Raw genomic sequence first — 13739 nt, forward strand, 5'->3', positions numbered from 1 at the left:
TGGTAACTATAAGTTTGTTTTCTGTCTGTGAGTCTATTTCTGCTTTGTAAATAAGTTCATTTGTATCATTTTTTTAGATTCCATATATAAGTGATATGCTTAGTCTCTCAGTCATGTCTGACTCTTTGCAACCCCATGGACTGTAGCCCACCAGGCTCCTCTGCCCATGGGGATTCTCCAGGCAAGAATAGTAGAGTGGGTTGTCATGCCCTCCTCCAGGGGATCTTCCCAACCCAGGGATTGATCCCAGGTCTCCCACATTGTAGGCGGATTCTTTACCATCTGAGCCACCATATGGTATTTATCTTTCTCTAACTTACCTCACTAACCTTAACCCTTGCATGATAATCTCTAGATTCATCCGTATTGCTGCAAGTAGCATCATTTTGTTCTTTTTTTTGATGGCTGAGTAATATTTTATACTACATCTTCTTTGTCCATTCATCTGTCGATGGACACTTGGGTTGCTTCCATGCCCTGGCTATTGTAAACAGTGCTGCTATGTACATAGGGGTGCATGCATCTTTGCAAATTGGAGTTTTCTCCAGATAGATGCCTAGGAGTGGGATTGCAGAATCATATAACTCTATTTTTGCTGTTCTCCATAGTGGCTGGCTGCTGTAATTATTAACATATTTATTGTATTTGCCAAAATATTTTAAAATGATTTCAAGTTTCCATGACAGTTTACCCCTAAATACTTTAGGAAGTTTTCTTAGCACAATATGATAATCACCCCTTACAAAATTAATAATAATTCCATGTATCATCTAATACCCAGCCCATATTCAGTTTTCCCTAATTGTCCCCCCAAAATGCTTTTTGGTTTGTTCCAACTAGGATCTGAAAAAGGTCTACATAACCAAATGCATGTTGCATTTGGTTATGTCTCTTCCATCTCATTTAAATCTAGAATAATCTTTTTCCCCCTTATGCCATTGAGTTGTTGAATTGCTAAAGCATGTCAGGTAAATTACAGACATCACGTCCCACCGTCTAGACTTCTCTGATTGCTTCCTTGAGGTGGTGTTTACCCTGTATGTCCTGTAAACTGGAAATTAGACTTACAGGCTCCATTAGATTCAGGTTGACTACATGGGCCATGAGCACTACGTCGCAGTGTCCTCGGTGCCTGAGCTCTGCTCCTAGTGACAGAATGCTGCTGATGGGTAGGACTCACTGGGGACAGCCCATCTCTCTGGGAGAAGTTGCATTTTCTTCCTTTAAAGCCAGCAAGTAATCTGTGGGACAACACTTTAGAATGATTGTGCTTTTAATAAATGAAGTAGATCAGCGTGGCTGAACAGAGGTGAGAACAGGAACCAGAATTCAAAGGGCTTAAGGCCTTGATAAGAAATTTGGACCTTATCCTGTAGGATGGGGAATTGCGGACCACTTTCAAGCAAAGGAAATCACAGATCAGCAGGAGGGATGGGGAGGCATGAAGGGAACAGGGAACTAGTATTTCCTGAATGCTCAGCTTGAACTGCCCCTATGCTAGGTGCATACTTGATCTAAGTGAAAACTTTCATGTGTGCTGAGTCATTTAGTCATGTCTGACTCTTTGTGACCCTATGGACTATAGCCCGCCAGGCTCCTCTGTGCATGGGATTCTCCAGGCAAGAATACTGGAGTGGATTGCCATGCCCTCCTCCAGGGGGTCTTCCCGAGGCAGGGATGGAACCTGTATCTCCAGCACTGTAGTCAGATTCTTTACCATCTGAGCCACTAGGGAAGCCCCTAAGTGAAACCTGCCCTGTGTTTAAAAGAAAAAGTCTATTTTACAGATGGAAAAAAATGGAGGACTCATTTAGTCACTCACCCAAGGTCACAGTAAGTGCTAGTAAAGACCAATAGGAAGGCAGTAACCATGAGCATGGACAGGTATTGAAAGAGAATCAGCAGCACTGGTAACCAGTTGGCTGTAGGGAAGAGACTGGGAGCCCCAGCTCTAAGCTGGAATGCAGGAGGGGATGGAGCAGGTTGGAGGGGGAAGATGAGGAGCCCAGGCTCCAGCTGCCCAGATGTCTCCAAGCCGCTCTCTTGAGAACTGGTGTTTATAATGTGACAATGTCTGTAATTTGGCTTCTGGCACGACTTGATAATTAGCTTAACTTATCCCTCACTGGTGTTTCATTCAAAGCAAGGACACTCTTCCATTCCTTCTGCCAAGGCCTGTTTTCCCTGAGTGTTACAGGGTGAGTGTGAACACAGAGCTGGGCTGTCTCTTTTGCTCAGCCCAAATGGGCCAGAGACTGATGTCAAGGGTGTGTGGACTGTCTGCTCTCTCTCGGCTAGAGTCTATCTGTCTCCAGAGCCTTGGGGTGTGGACTCCTCCTCGGATGGATAGCTGCCTGAGGGTGGGGTCCTGGAACCTGCAGGGCAGGACCGTGGTCCCCAGGCGGCTTCCAGGAACCATGGGGAGGGTACAGTGACGAGCAAGATGGTCTGAGAGGCAGGTGGGGAGGCAGCTGCTAAGGTTGGCTACAGGAAGGTGCTGATCTGAAAAAGGGCTGTGTTGAGGGGAAACAGGGAAACTTTTCAATTTAAGAGGTGTAGACAAGGTAGATTTTATGGGACTTGGGACTGACTCAGAGAAAAAGGAAGAGAAACATTTGAAAAGGACCTTCGGGGTTTTGTCTCAGGAGAGAAGGTCGAGGCTGTTGACTAAGAGGGGACCTACAAGAAGAAGGGTGAGTGAAGGGATGGGGAGAGGTCAAGTTCAGTTTGGGTCTGAACCAGGAGCCAAATCTAAGTGGGTATGGTCTAAAGAGACCTGGAAAAGGCCAGGGGGTGCTGGAGGGCTGTCAGAACTGTCACAGGCCCACAGGCCAAGGGAGAAACTCCTGGCAGGAGTGAGCATTTCCAGGGGAGAGTCCTGTGGATCCAGAAGAGGACCCCCCACCCCACCTCAGGACGGGAAAGGGAAAGAACCCCTACAAAGGTGGCTGAGAAACTCAAAAGAGTGAGACATGCAGGGCAGTCATGGGGAGCAACTGTCATGGAGAGGTTTCACAGGACAGTAAGGGAAGAGCTACTGGCCTTTGTGACTCTGAGATGACTCAATCAGGGGTCTGGGAAACTGACTTCAGCTTCTTAGCAAAAACAGAGAAGTGGAAGGGGTCACCTGGAGGTGGAGCCTGAGAAGCAAAAAGCAGAGCTGTCACTCCGTGGGAATGGACACAGGACATGTCACCCACTGGGCACCAGGAGCAAAGCCATCAAGCCAGGAGCAAGCCACCTCCTGCCCCCCAGCAGCCTTTGTCCTGGTCACTCGCTCCTCAGAGTGGAGCATGAAGGCCCCAGACTGGCAGGGCTGGATAACGTGCTTGCATCTCAGTGTCCAAGACAGAGGCTCAGCATCCCTTCCTTCAGTTCCTGCAGTAAACATTGTGCCAGACACAGCTCTAGGCCCCTGGAAACAGCAACGAAATCCACAAAGATCCTTTTCTTCATGGCATGGAGCTCAGAGAAGAAAGACTGACAACAAACAACGGATATAAATATGTGAGTAACATAGGAGATTAAGGACAAAAAAAAAGGGGTAAGGAAGATTGGGAGAGGTGGGGAAGGGTACAGATGGCAGTTTAAATAAGGTGGGCATGGAGAGTCAAATTGAGGAGGCAGGATGTATCTGGTGTGCACAGGACACAACAAGGAAGTGGTGTGGCCACAGCACGAGCACGCAGGGAAGAGTGGAGGTGAGGCCAGAGGTGAGGCCAGAGGTGAGGCCAGAGGTAAGGCCAGAGATGGGGCCAGAGCGACAGGGCAGCAGACCGTTTAGAACGCTGTCAGCCCTGTGAGGACTTGGCCCTCTGAGCACAGTGGGAACTCCTGGAGAACCTGGAGCCCAGGAGTGACCCAGTGCACAGTTTAAGGGGATCACTCTGGCCACTGTGTAGGGACTAGATGGTGGGGGCAAGGATGGAGGCAGGGAGACTGGTTAGGAAGCTACCAGGATAGTCCCGGGGAAATAATAACAGTGAGCAGGGTGAGAAGTCATCGAATTCCGTGTATATTGTGAAGGCAGAGCAGCAAGATCTGCTGACAGAGTGGACGTGGGAGAGGAACCAGCACTGATCCCAGGCTGCGGGCTTGAACTACTGTAAAAGTCAAGTGGTCATCAATTGAGATGGAGAAGGCTGGCAGTAAAGCAGTTGGCCTGGGTGGGGTACACGGAGAGATCTAGGGTCGTCCCCTGAAATAGACAGAGGGACACTGGGCAGCCACAACCTCCAGAAAATATCCAAGACTGATGGTAACTGGTGACCTTTGGCAGAGCAACTTCGGCAGGGGAGAGGGGGAGCCAGAGAGTCACTGTAAGTTGTGTGCATGGAGATGAAGTTCTTGGTCGAGCTTTCTGATTTACAAAGCAGAGCGCGGATGGGAGACAGAAGGGACAGACAGACAAGGTGAAGGGGGTGGCCTTTTGGACGGAGGTGGCCTGAGCTCATTTGGAGGCTAAGGGGAAATAGGCAGGTGAAGGAGAGCTTGCAGGTAGGGATAAAGAATCTCCACAAGAGGGCAAGCAAAGGGATTTCCCTGGTGGTCCAGTGGCTAAGACTCCATTCTCCCAGTGCAGGGGGCTGGGGTTTGATCTCTGTTCACGGAAGTAGATCCCAGTGTGATCTACTTCATACCGTGAAGACCCAGCATGATGCAACTGAGACCCAGAGCAGTCAAATAAATACATGGATAACTTTTTTTAAAAAAAGAGGGCGAGCAGAGGTTCAACCTCAAGGGGCTAAGAGCCTGGACCAGAGTCAGGAAACGGGTCCATTGAAGAGGTGGTCAGCCAAGAGCTGGTGAGGCGATGACAGGCATGACTCTGGGATTTTGAATCCCAACTCCCACCATCCTATCTTGAGTCCAGGAGACAGAATTCATCTTCAGCCCAGCCCAGTCCCCAGGCCTTACCCTACCCCTGCTATGACGAAGGTCTGCTGCTCCCCAGAATCCTAGTACCCTGAGCACAGCCTCATATCTGAACCCAAATCCACGTGGCTGCTTTCCCCGATTCTGCCACAACTGGGGGACACTGCCCACTTGCTGTCTCCCAACCCTTCCATCCCCCCACCCCAAGGGGCTCCTCTTCTGCTCTCTACCTGAGCCCCCAGCTCAGCAATGGCTTTGTTTCCTGCTTCAGAAAGAAAATGCAGAGTTGATGAAGAGAAGCTGAACACAGAAGAATCTAAGATTCCACTTTAATGAAGTTCTAGAGCCAGCAAGCGCTTCCTAGGTGTCTCAGTGGTAAAGAATCCGCCTACCCATGCAGAAGATGCAGAAGACACAGGTTCCATCCCTGGGTCGGGAAGATCCCCTGGAGTAGGAAATGGCAACTGACTCCAGTATTCTTGCCTGGAAAATTCCATGGACAGAGGAGCCTGGAGGGCTACAGTCCATGGGGTCTCAAAGAGTTGGCCACCACACTGAGCACGCTTGTACGAAGAGCCAGCAAAATGAATCTGCCAAAATCTATTAGTGATAGAAATTGGATTTGTGTTGCCTGGAGCTGGGGGGATGACTGCTGTGGGATATGAAGGAACTTTCTGGGGAGATGGAAATGTTCTATATTTTTATGGGGGTGATGGTTACATGACTCTGTACATTTGCCAAAGGTCATCACTTATACACATAAAATGTGTGCATTTTACTATATGTAAATTATACCATAAAAGTTGATTAAAAATAGAAAACTAAAAAAAATTTTCAGGAAAAAATACATGCTATCAAGCAGAAACAGCCTACACACACATAAGCACAGACACACACTCATCTGTCCCCATCCTTCATGTCCTCCCTTCCCTGGGAGAAGCAACATGTCCCCTCTGGTCCACCTGAGGCCTTGTACTAGAGACTGTCCAGGAGACAGCAGGCCACACCTCCCTGACCTCGTGTCCTCCTCCCCGCTGTCCTCTCTTCCTATCTCTCCCATCCCAGCCCCCAGGAAGGATGTCTACACTCACACTCTCTCTCCCTTCCCACCCAATCTTCTGACACCTCTCCCCTGACGCTGGACCAGTTGCCCCCTCTCTGAGACCCCTGCCCTGTGGGCCACTCCCTCCCTCTTGTCTCCTCCCTGGTTTCCATGACACCACTCTTTCTGGAGGTCCCTCTCCATCTCTGGAGTTTCCTTCTCATGCTCCTTGAGGTTCCTCGCCCACCCTCACCCCCTTTTAAATGCCAGCATTCCCTGAGCTTCTGGCCTTGGCTTTCTGCTCTCTGCACCTGCACAGCTTTCCAGCTTGATCTTACCCTCGCCAGGACTTCAGTTACTATCCACTGCTGACAATGCTCAAAGATATCTCTGAATATTTTTCAGAGTATCAGGGATATGGCAGAAGAGGTAGGCAAAATATTACATATGCTTCAAAAGCATTTTATAATTTTTAAAGTGATACACAAATCCAATCCACTTTTGGGATGGTCCACTAAACCTCCAATGCAGCAATCCCAACCTGAATCCATCAACTCTCTCCCAGTTCTGCGCCTCCTCCCTTCTTCAGGAGTCTAGTTGTTTGAGACAGAAACCTGGGTGTCACCCTCCCACTCCATGACTGCCAACTGTCAACAATCAGCTTCTCTCAGTTTCACCCCCTACACATTCCCTCTCTCCATCCCCACCAACACTCCAGTCCAGGACCTCTTCCTCACTCCCAGAAACATTTAAGCACTCATCCATTTACCCATTCATTCATTCATCAAGTATTAACTGAGCACCCACTACGTGCCCAACACTGATCCAGGTGTTTCAGTTACATCAGTAAACACAGCAGGTAAAAATCATTGCCCTATAGAATGAAATAGACATTTCTCCAAAGAAGACACACAGATGTGCCAACAGGAATGTGACAGAGTGCTCAGCACTGCTAATTGTTAGAGAAATGCAAATCAAAACCACAATGAGGGGCTTCTCTGGTGGCTCAGGAGTAAAGAATTCACCTGCCAATGCAATAGACATGGGTTCAATACCTGATCTGAGAAGATCCCATATTCCATGGAGCAACTAAGCCTGTGCACCATACCTATTAAGCCCGTGCTCTGGAGCCCAGGAGCCAGAACTACTGAAGCCCATGCACCTGGAGGCCATGATCCAGAACAAGAGAAGCCACCTCGATGATAAGCTCCTGTACTGCCACAGAGTAGCCCCTGCTTGCTGCAACTAGAGAAAAGCCCATGCAGCAATGAAATAATAAATAAAAACAGCCAAAAATAAACAAATAAAGATAATTTTTTCATTATTAAAAAAATAAAGACCACAATGAGGTATCATCTCACACCTGTCAGAAAGACTATCATCGAAAAGTCTACAAATAATAAATGCTGGAGAGGGTGTGGATTCTGTCCACGGGATTCTCCAGGCAAGAATACTGGAGTGGGTTGCCATGCCCTCCTCCAGGGGAATCTTCCCAACCCAGGGATTGAACCCATGTCTCTTACATTTCCTGCACTGGCAGGTGGGTTCTTTACCACTAGCGCCACCTGGGAAGACAAATATTATGATATCACTTATAAGTGGAGTATAAAAATGACTCATAGGAACTTATTGACAAAACAGACACAGACTCACAAACACAGAAAACAAACTTATAATTACCAAATGGGAAAGGAGTGGGGAGGGACAAATTAGGAGCATGGGATTAACAGATACAAACTACTATACATAAAATATGTAATCAACAGGGCTTTACTGTATAACACAGGTAACTATATTCATTATCTTGTAATAAGGGACAAAATAATATGAAAAAAAAAAAACATTTATCACTTTGCTGTATACCTGAAAGTAACACAATGTTGGAAATCAATTTACTTCAACAGAAGAAAATCACTGCACTGTGGAACTTACATTCTAGAACTTGCAATAATTTCAGAAGTCACTCTGTTTTCCACCTTTACCCCTCTGACTACCAACTGTGTTGTGGCTACTGAACTTTGCAACATGTACATCTGCTCAGCATCTTCCATGGGACCTCATGTTCCTGGGGTCAAATCTGAACCACAGGTAAAGTGTCTTGACCCCTTCCCTCCCACCCCCCTTTCCTGAAACACTTGTACCCCTTGGACACAGCAGGGTATGTACATTCGCTCATCCTTGGTCTGTGATGTTCTCCCTCCCCTGGCTATCCAGAAAACTTCTGGTCACCTTCAAGTCATAGCTCAGCCTGGCTCCTCCAAGGAGCCTTGCCTGACTTCCCCAGACAGAAACTGGAACTTCTTCTCCTGGGTTCCCTCTGTAAAAGGTCCATTCCCCATCATAACACATACCGCACTGCATGGTGATGTTTGCCTGCCTACCAGCCAGCCTTTCCCCTCCACCCCGGGCACCTGCAGAGCTGCAACCTGCCTTATCCTTTCTGCATCACCAGTGCCTGGTCCATTACCTGGTACATAGTGAAAGTGAAAAGAAAGTGAAGTCGCTCAGTCGTGTCCGACTCTTTGCGACCCCATGAACTGTAGCCTACCAGGCTCCTCTGTCCATGGGATTTTCCAGGCAATAGTACTGGAGTAGATTGCCATTAGGGGTCAACAAATGGTAGTGGATTAAAGAAATAATTTAGTAGGAGGTGACAGACAGGGAGAGGCTTGGGGAGAAGGGGCTAGCTAGTCCCCAGAGCAGCCCCCTTATTGATAATTTGAACCAAACTCATGGTTAAAGGCAGTGTTCAAATTCTGCTTCTGCACCTTCTGGCTGTGCACTCTGAGCTTGTTTCCTTCCGTATAAAATGAGAACAGGAATGAGATCTATCTCAGTGTCGTTGCAAGATTGTCAGATGCTTACCTTAGCACAGTGCCTGGCACATTGGCTCTCGTCAAAAGTGAGCTGCTGCTGTTATCATGGCTATTGTCGTCATCACCATCACTACCACCACAGCTGTCCACTCTTGCCTCCTGCCCCGTCCCTCCCCCTAGCACTGTTATCCACTATTTCCTCCTTCTCACCCCTCAATCTATGTTTGATCCACTGCGGTCAGCCTCCACCCCCGCTAGTGCCTGGAATTTTCCAGGCAGAAGTCATCAAGGAGGCACCCCCTCCTCTCCTCCCCAAAGAATCCTTTCCTCCCTTGACCTCTCAGTGGCATGTGACCTGGCATCACTTCCTCTTTCTTAAAGTTCCTCTCTGACTTCCATGACGTGAACTCCCTGCTTCTCAGGATAGCCTTCTGGCCCTCTCACTCTGGGTCTCTGCAACCCAGACTGCAGATTCAAACCCAAACAATAGACTGCCTGCTAAGCATCACCACCCTACGTATCACAGACACCCGATGTCAGCAGGCCCAGAACAGTTCCTTGTCAGCTCCACCACCCCAATGCCACTCCTGAATTCTACAGTGAGTGCAGAGAGCTCCAACCAGCAAGTCCTCTCCATCAGACCTCTGGGAGTCATCCTCCTGGTCTTGCCTTGCCAAACAGTTCCTGTCGCAGTCTTAACATTCCACTTCTTTACATCCTCATCTGCTGCCCTTTGCTCATCCCCTCTGCTTCTGCTGGAGTCAAATCCTCATCTCTCAACTGGATCTTTTGAAGTCTCCTACCAGTTGCAATTCAACTGTGCTCTCTGGAGTAGCACCACCTGGGAGTTTGCTAAAAATATTGGGTCTCAACCCCCACCTCAGACCTACTGAGTCATACTCTGCATTTTAACAAGACCCCCAGGGGAATCACGTGCACTCAAGGTTGAGAATTGCTGTCCTAATCCATCTAACCTCCCCACAACCCTAACCAATCCCAGACTTGACAATCAGTGTGCAAGGAAGGCTAAGCACCTTTTACTTAAAAGCCCTTACTGGCTCCCCACTGCTCTCAGGATTAAATCCAAACTCCTTAGCAAAATGACCTGGGTCCCCTTAATCTGGTTTTTGGCCATCCCGCTAACCCTCCCTCCTGTTCTCCTACACATACCACCATGGGGTGTCCACAGTGTATAACTCCAATGTGCTGCTTCTCACCTTTGCTGCTCTCCACCTCTGAGCCTTTAAACATGCTGTTCCCCCTGCCTGGAAAGTTCTTCTGTCCCTTATCTGCCTGCAAACCCTCCCTCCCTCCCTCACTTGGTCCTAGCTCAGGCTTTCCCTAACCCCATAAATAGTTACTTCCTTCCTCCCAGTGTTAACATTGTTCTTAGCACTATCACAGCCATTATCATCTTGAACTGAAGTTGTTTGTCTATATCTGTCATTCCCACCATCCCAGGTACTATCTGTGTATCTCCTATGGGCTGCCCATGATGATTCAATGAAGAGTTTGCTGAAAGACAGAATAATACAACTTTTTCCACTTCTGTCCTGATGGCAACTATAACAGGAGGAATGATTAGATTTCAGGAGGAACTGGTGAAAAAGAACACAGGAGGGCAAATGTGCTATTAATTTGTCACCCCTCAGCCTGGAAATTTCCCCAAGAGCAAAATCATCAACCACAGAATGTTAATTCCAAGGGGATTTTCAAGATCCAGCCACCCAACCAAATGATAGAGAGGGCAACTGCTTTGCCCAAGGTCACCTAGCTGGTTAGGGGCAGGGCTGGACTAGATTCCAAGTACCTCTGGAAAGTTTGGGCAGATGGCTACCTTATTCCATGAACCTCTTCCCTTCCTACCCATTTTAACTCCCTAAAGCAAGTCCCCTGTGCCCTAACATGACCAAAGGAACTTCCTGGGCTCAAAGCTCTTAAAACACCTGTTGGGACCTTGGCTGGCTGGAGTTGTCAAAGCCCTGCAGTTTGGAGGAGGGGATCCAATTATCCCCATTTTCCAGATTGGCAAATAGAGGCAGTGACAATCTGTGTTACACTGCTAGCTAATGGCAGAGGTAGGATTTGACACTAAGCACTGTGCTCTTCCCGTAGAAAGAGCTGAAAAGCCAAAAATTCCACCAGGGTAGAGTCACTATTTATTACAATAATCATGACGACTGGCCGCCTAATGCTTGGCGGGGAATCCCCTCACTCCCACCAGTTCCTCTTTAAATCGAGCCTCTATTCCTCTCGCACAGGATGTCTGACTTAGGAAAGAACCTGTTCACCCACTCTCGCACCCCAATCAAGCTTACTGTAGAGACTGCGGCAGTCATAACCCTTGACGGGGAAATCACCCTTCCCTATGCCAGGCATTGACAGTGTCACTGCTCATACCAACACTGAACTTGGTACTGTGTCCCCATTCTGAGACGGGGAAATTGAGGGTCCCAGATAAGCCATTACTAATCTATGGTCAAAGTCAGTAAACGACTAACCTGGGTACCAAACCAAGGTCTTTCTGACTTTAGGGTCCCATCTTTCTATTTGGCCATGCCAGGCTCTCCCAGACCACAGGAAAACCACCTGAAGCCTCTTATTGTCTGGGTTATCTCGGAAAAGTAACCTAACCTCTCTGAACGTCCCCAAGGTCAGAAGCTTTGCTTTCGGGGGATAAAATGATAAGCAAACGGGACGCAAATAAAATGCAAACCCGCGGGCGCCAGCGCAATCCTTTCCCGGAGCCTGGGGCTTTCTAGTGCGGAGGGCGCGCCCCCGGGACCGGCGAAACCAAGCGCCCGGCCAGCTAGGAGAAGAGAAACCTCAACACTCTTCAGCCTCCCCCGCTAGGTTCCGGGAACGAGCGAACAAGGCTTCGTGGAAATGAGATCGGCGGCAGCCGCCTCAGATCCCAGGACCACCCCGACCACAACCCGCAGTCTCGGGCCGGGAGGTGCGGGGGCCGGCGCGGTCGGGCCCGAGCAGCAGCGCGATGCGCGCTTCCGCCCCGCTCCGCTCCGGCAGCGGCCGCGGCAGCCCCACAATCCCCTTCTGGCTCCGGGGACGGGCGGGGCGGGGCGGGGCGGGGCGGGCCGAGCGGGCGGAAATAATTTTCTGTTTGGTCCTCTCTGCCCCAGTCCCTCAGCCGCGGGACGCGCTAGGCGGGCGAGCGTGCCGGAGGCGGGAAGCCAGAGCGGGAACGCGCTGCCCTGGAACCCTTAGAGGGGTGGAGAGGGGAAGAGCAGGGATTGAGCGCCTACTGTGTGCCCTAGCGCTTTACAAAAGGATTTTCGTTAGATCTTCACTGCAGCCCTTGCCAGAGGGGGTTAACGCCCCTTTTAAGAGGGATAAGTTGAGCCTCTGAAAGGTGAAGTCACACGCCAAAAACTGCACAGCCAGGATCAGCCTGACATCCCAGATCAGTGCTCTGTGAAGCCAAGGAGAGCGCAATGAACTTGAACCACTTGTTGGCCGAGTACTGTTCTTGCTCGCTTTTTTCCCGTGAATCGGCACATAGTAGGTCGTCTGGAAGATGTTGGAAGATGGAGAAGGAGCTTGACAGCTCAGCCCTGGGATTACCCCCTGCGAATCCCGCCCAGCCCGCAGGGCACCGGGTTTCCCCAGACCTCAGACGGGAACAGTTATGATGGGCGGACATCCCAGTTCGACACTGGCATTCGGTGAACACATGGTGGTGGAGCCCCAGCTCTAGCGGAGAACAGACTAGGTTCAAATCCCCGCTCTGCCGCTGTCAGAAAACGTGACTTTGGGCAAGTCACTTCATTTTTTACGAACCTTAGTTACTCCATCAATAAAATGGAGGGTATTAACACCCCAAAGGGTTGTGGGTGACTTAAACGAAACCATGTTGCTAGTATTCTAAACCAAACGTACAACCCGTCCATCCCGCAAGCTTCGGGCGGTGCACCCGCAAGCGGTAAAGACCCGAACAAAGGTTCCTTGTCCCCAGTCCCCAAGTCGACCATCCCTAGACGCAGAGACCGACGGTTCTTCTAGTGACCCTCGTCCAGCGAAACCCGAAACTACGGTCGGCCACCTCGGCCAAAATCGGTTCCGAAAGCAATTACTCAAAATATTCCAAAAACTGGCGCATGGCTTGGGCTGATATTTTTGCATTTAATTTCCTTGATGTTTTACTCTTGTCAGAAAAGGCAATTCGTCAGAAACTCCTAAGTGAGACTTGTCGTCTGTGTCTTGTTTTAACTTTTCGTATGAGCGAAGTTTACAAGGCAGATGAAGATACCGGCGCATAGCAGTCCTCGCGGGGATCCCGACCCTCCGACCGGTCCCCAACAATACCCTGATTCTTGTCCCCCTCCCACAGACACGGAAGCGGCAGAGACAGGCCTCCCCCAACCCCTCTCCCCGCCCATTTAGACAGAGCCTCAACGTCCTGGCAGCCCTCCGGATTCCCGTGTCCCTGCTGGAGCAAGGGGAGGTGGAGACTGAAGCCTAGAACTCAGCTTCCCCGACCTCTCCAAACTCCAGCCTCGTCGGGATTAAGGGACTAAATCCCTGACGCCACAGACCAGGTCAAGGACAAGTTCTCCCCCGCCCTACTCCCCACTCCTGGGCGAGGATTCACCCCCCTTCCCGGATGAAAAGTACTAAATAGACGCGAAGGGAGGGGTGATGGCGGGCCCCGGCCCCTTGATGTTCCGGTTGAACAGGTGCTGGTGAAAAGGAGGCGGTCCCGGCGGAAGAGTCGGGCAGGGGGGCCTGCGCTGAAGCGGGGGCAGCCTCCTCCACCCTTAGTCCTTCTGCCGATTTCCCCCTCTCCTCTCCGTCTGCCCCTCCCCCGCAGGAAGCGTTCTCGGCCCCGACGTCTTTGAAGTGTCGCTGAAGCCACCAGGACTGCCTTCTCCCCTCCGCCACCCCATCTCACGCTGCGGGAGTGTGACCTTTGGTCCCTGCGGGCGTCCACCCCCTCCCTTTAGGAAGTAGGGGGGGGCAAGTTTCCTCCCCGTTGCCCACAGCAGTCT

This window comes from Bos taurus, chromosome 19, assembly GCF_002263795.3.
Source record: "Bos taurus isolate L1 Dominette 01449 registration number 42190680 breed Hereford chromosome 19, ARS-UCD2.0, whole genome shotgun sequence".
NCBI lineage: Eukaryota > Metazoa > Chordata > Mammalia > Artiodactyla > Bovidae > Bos > Bos taurus.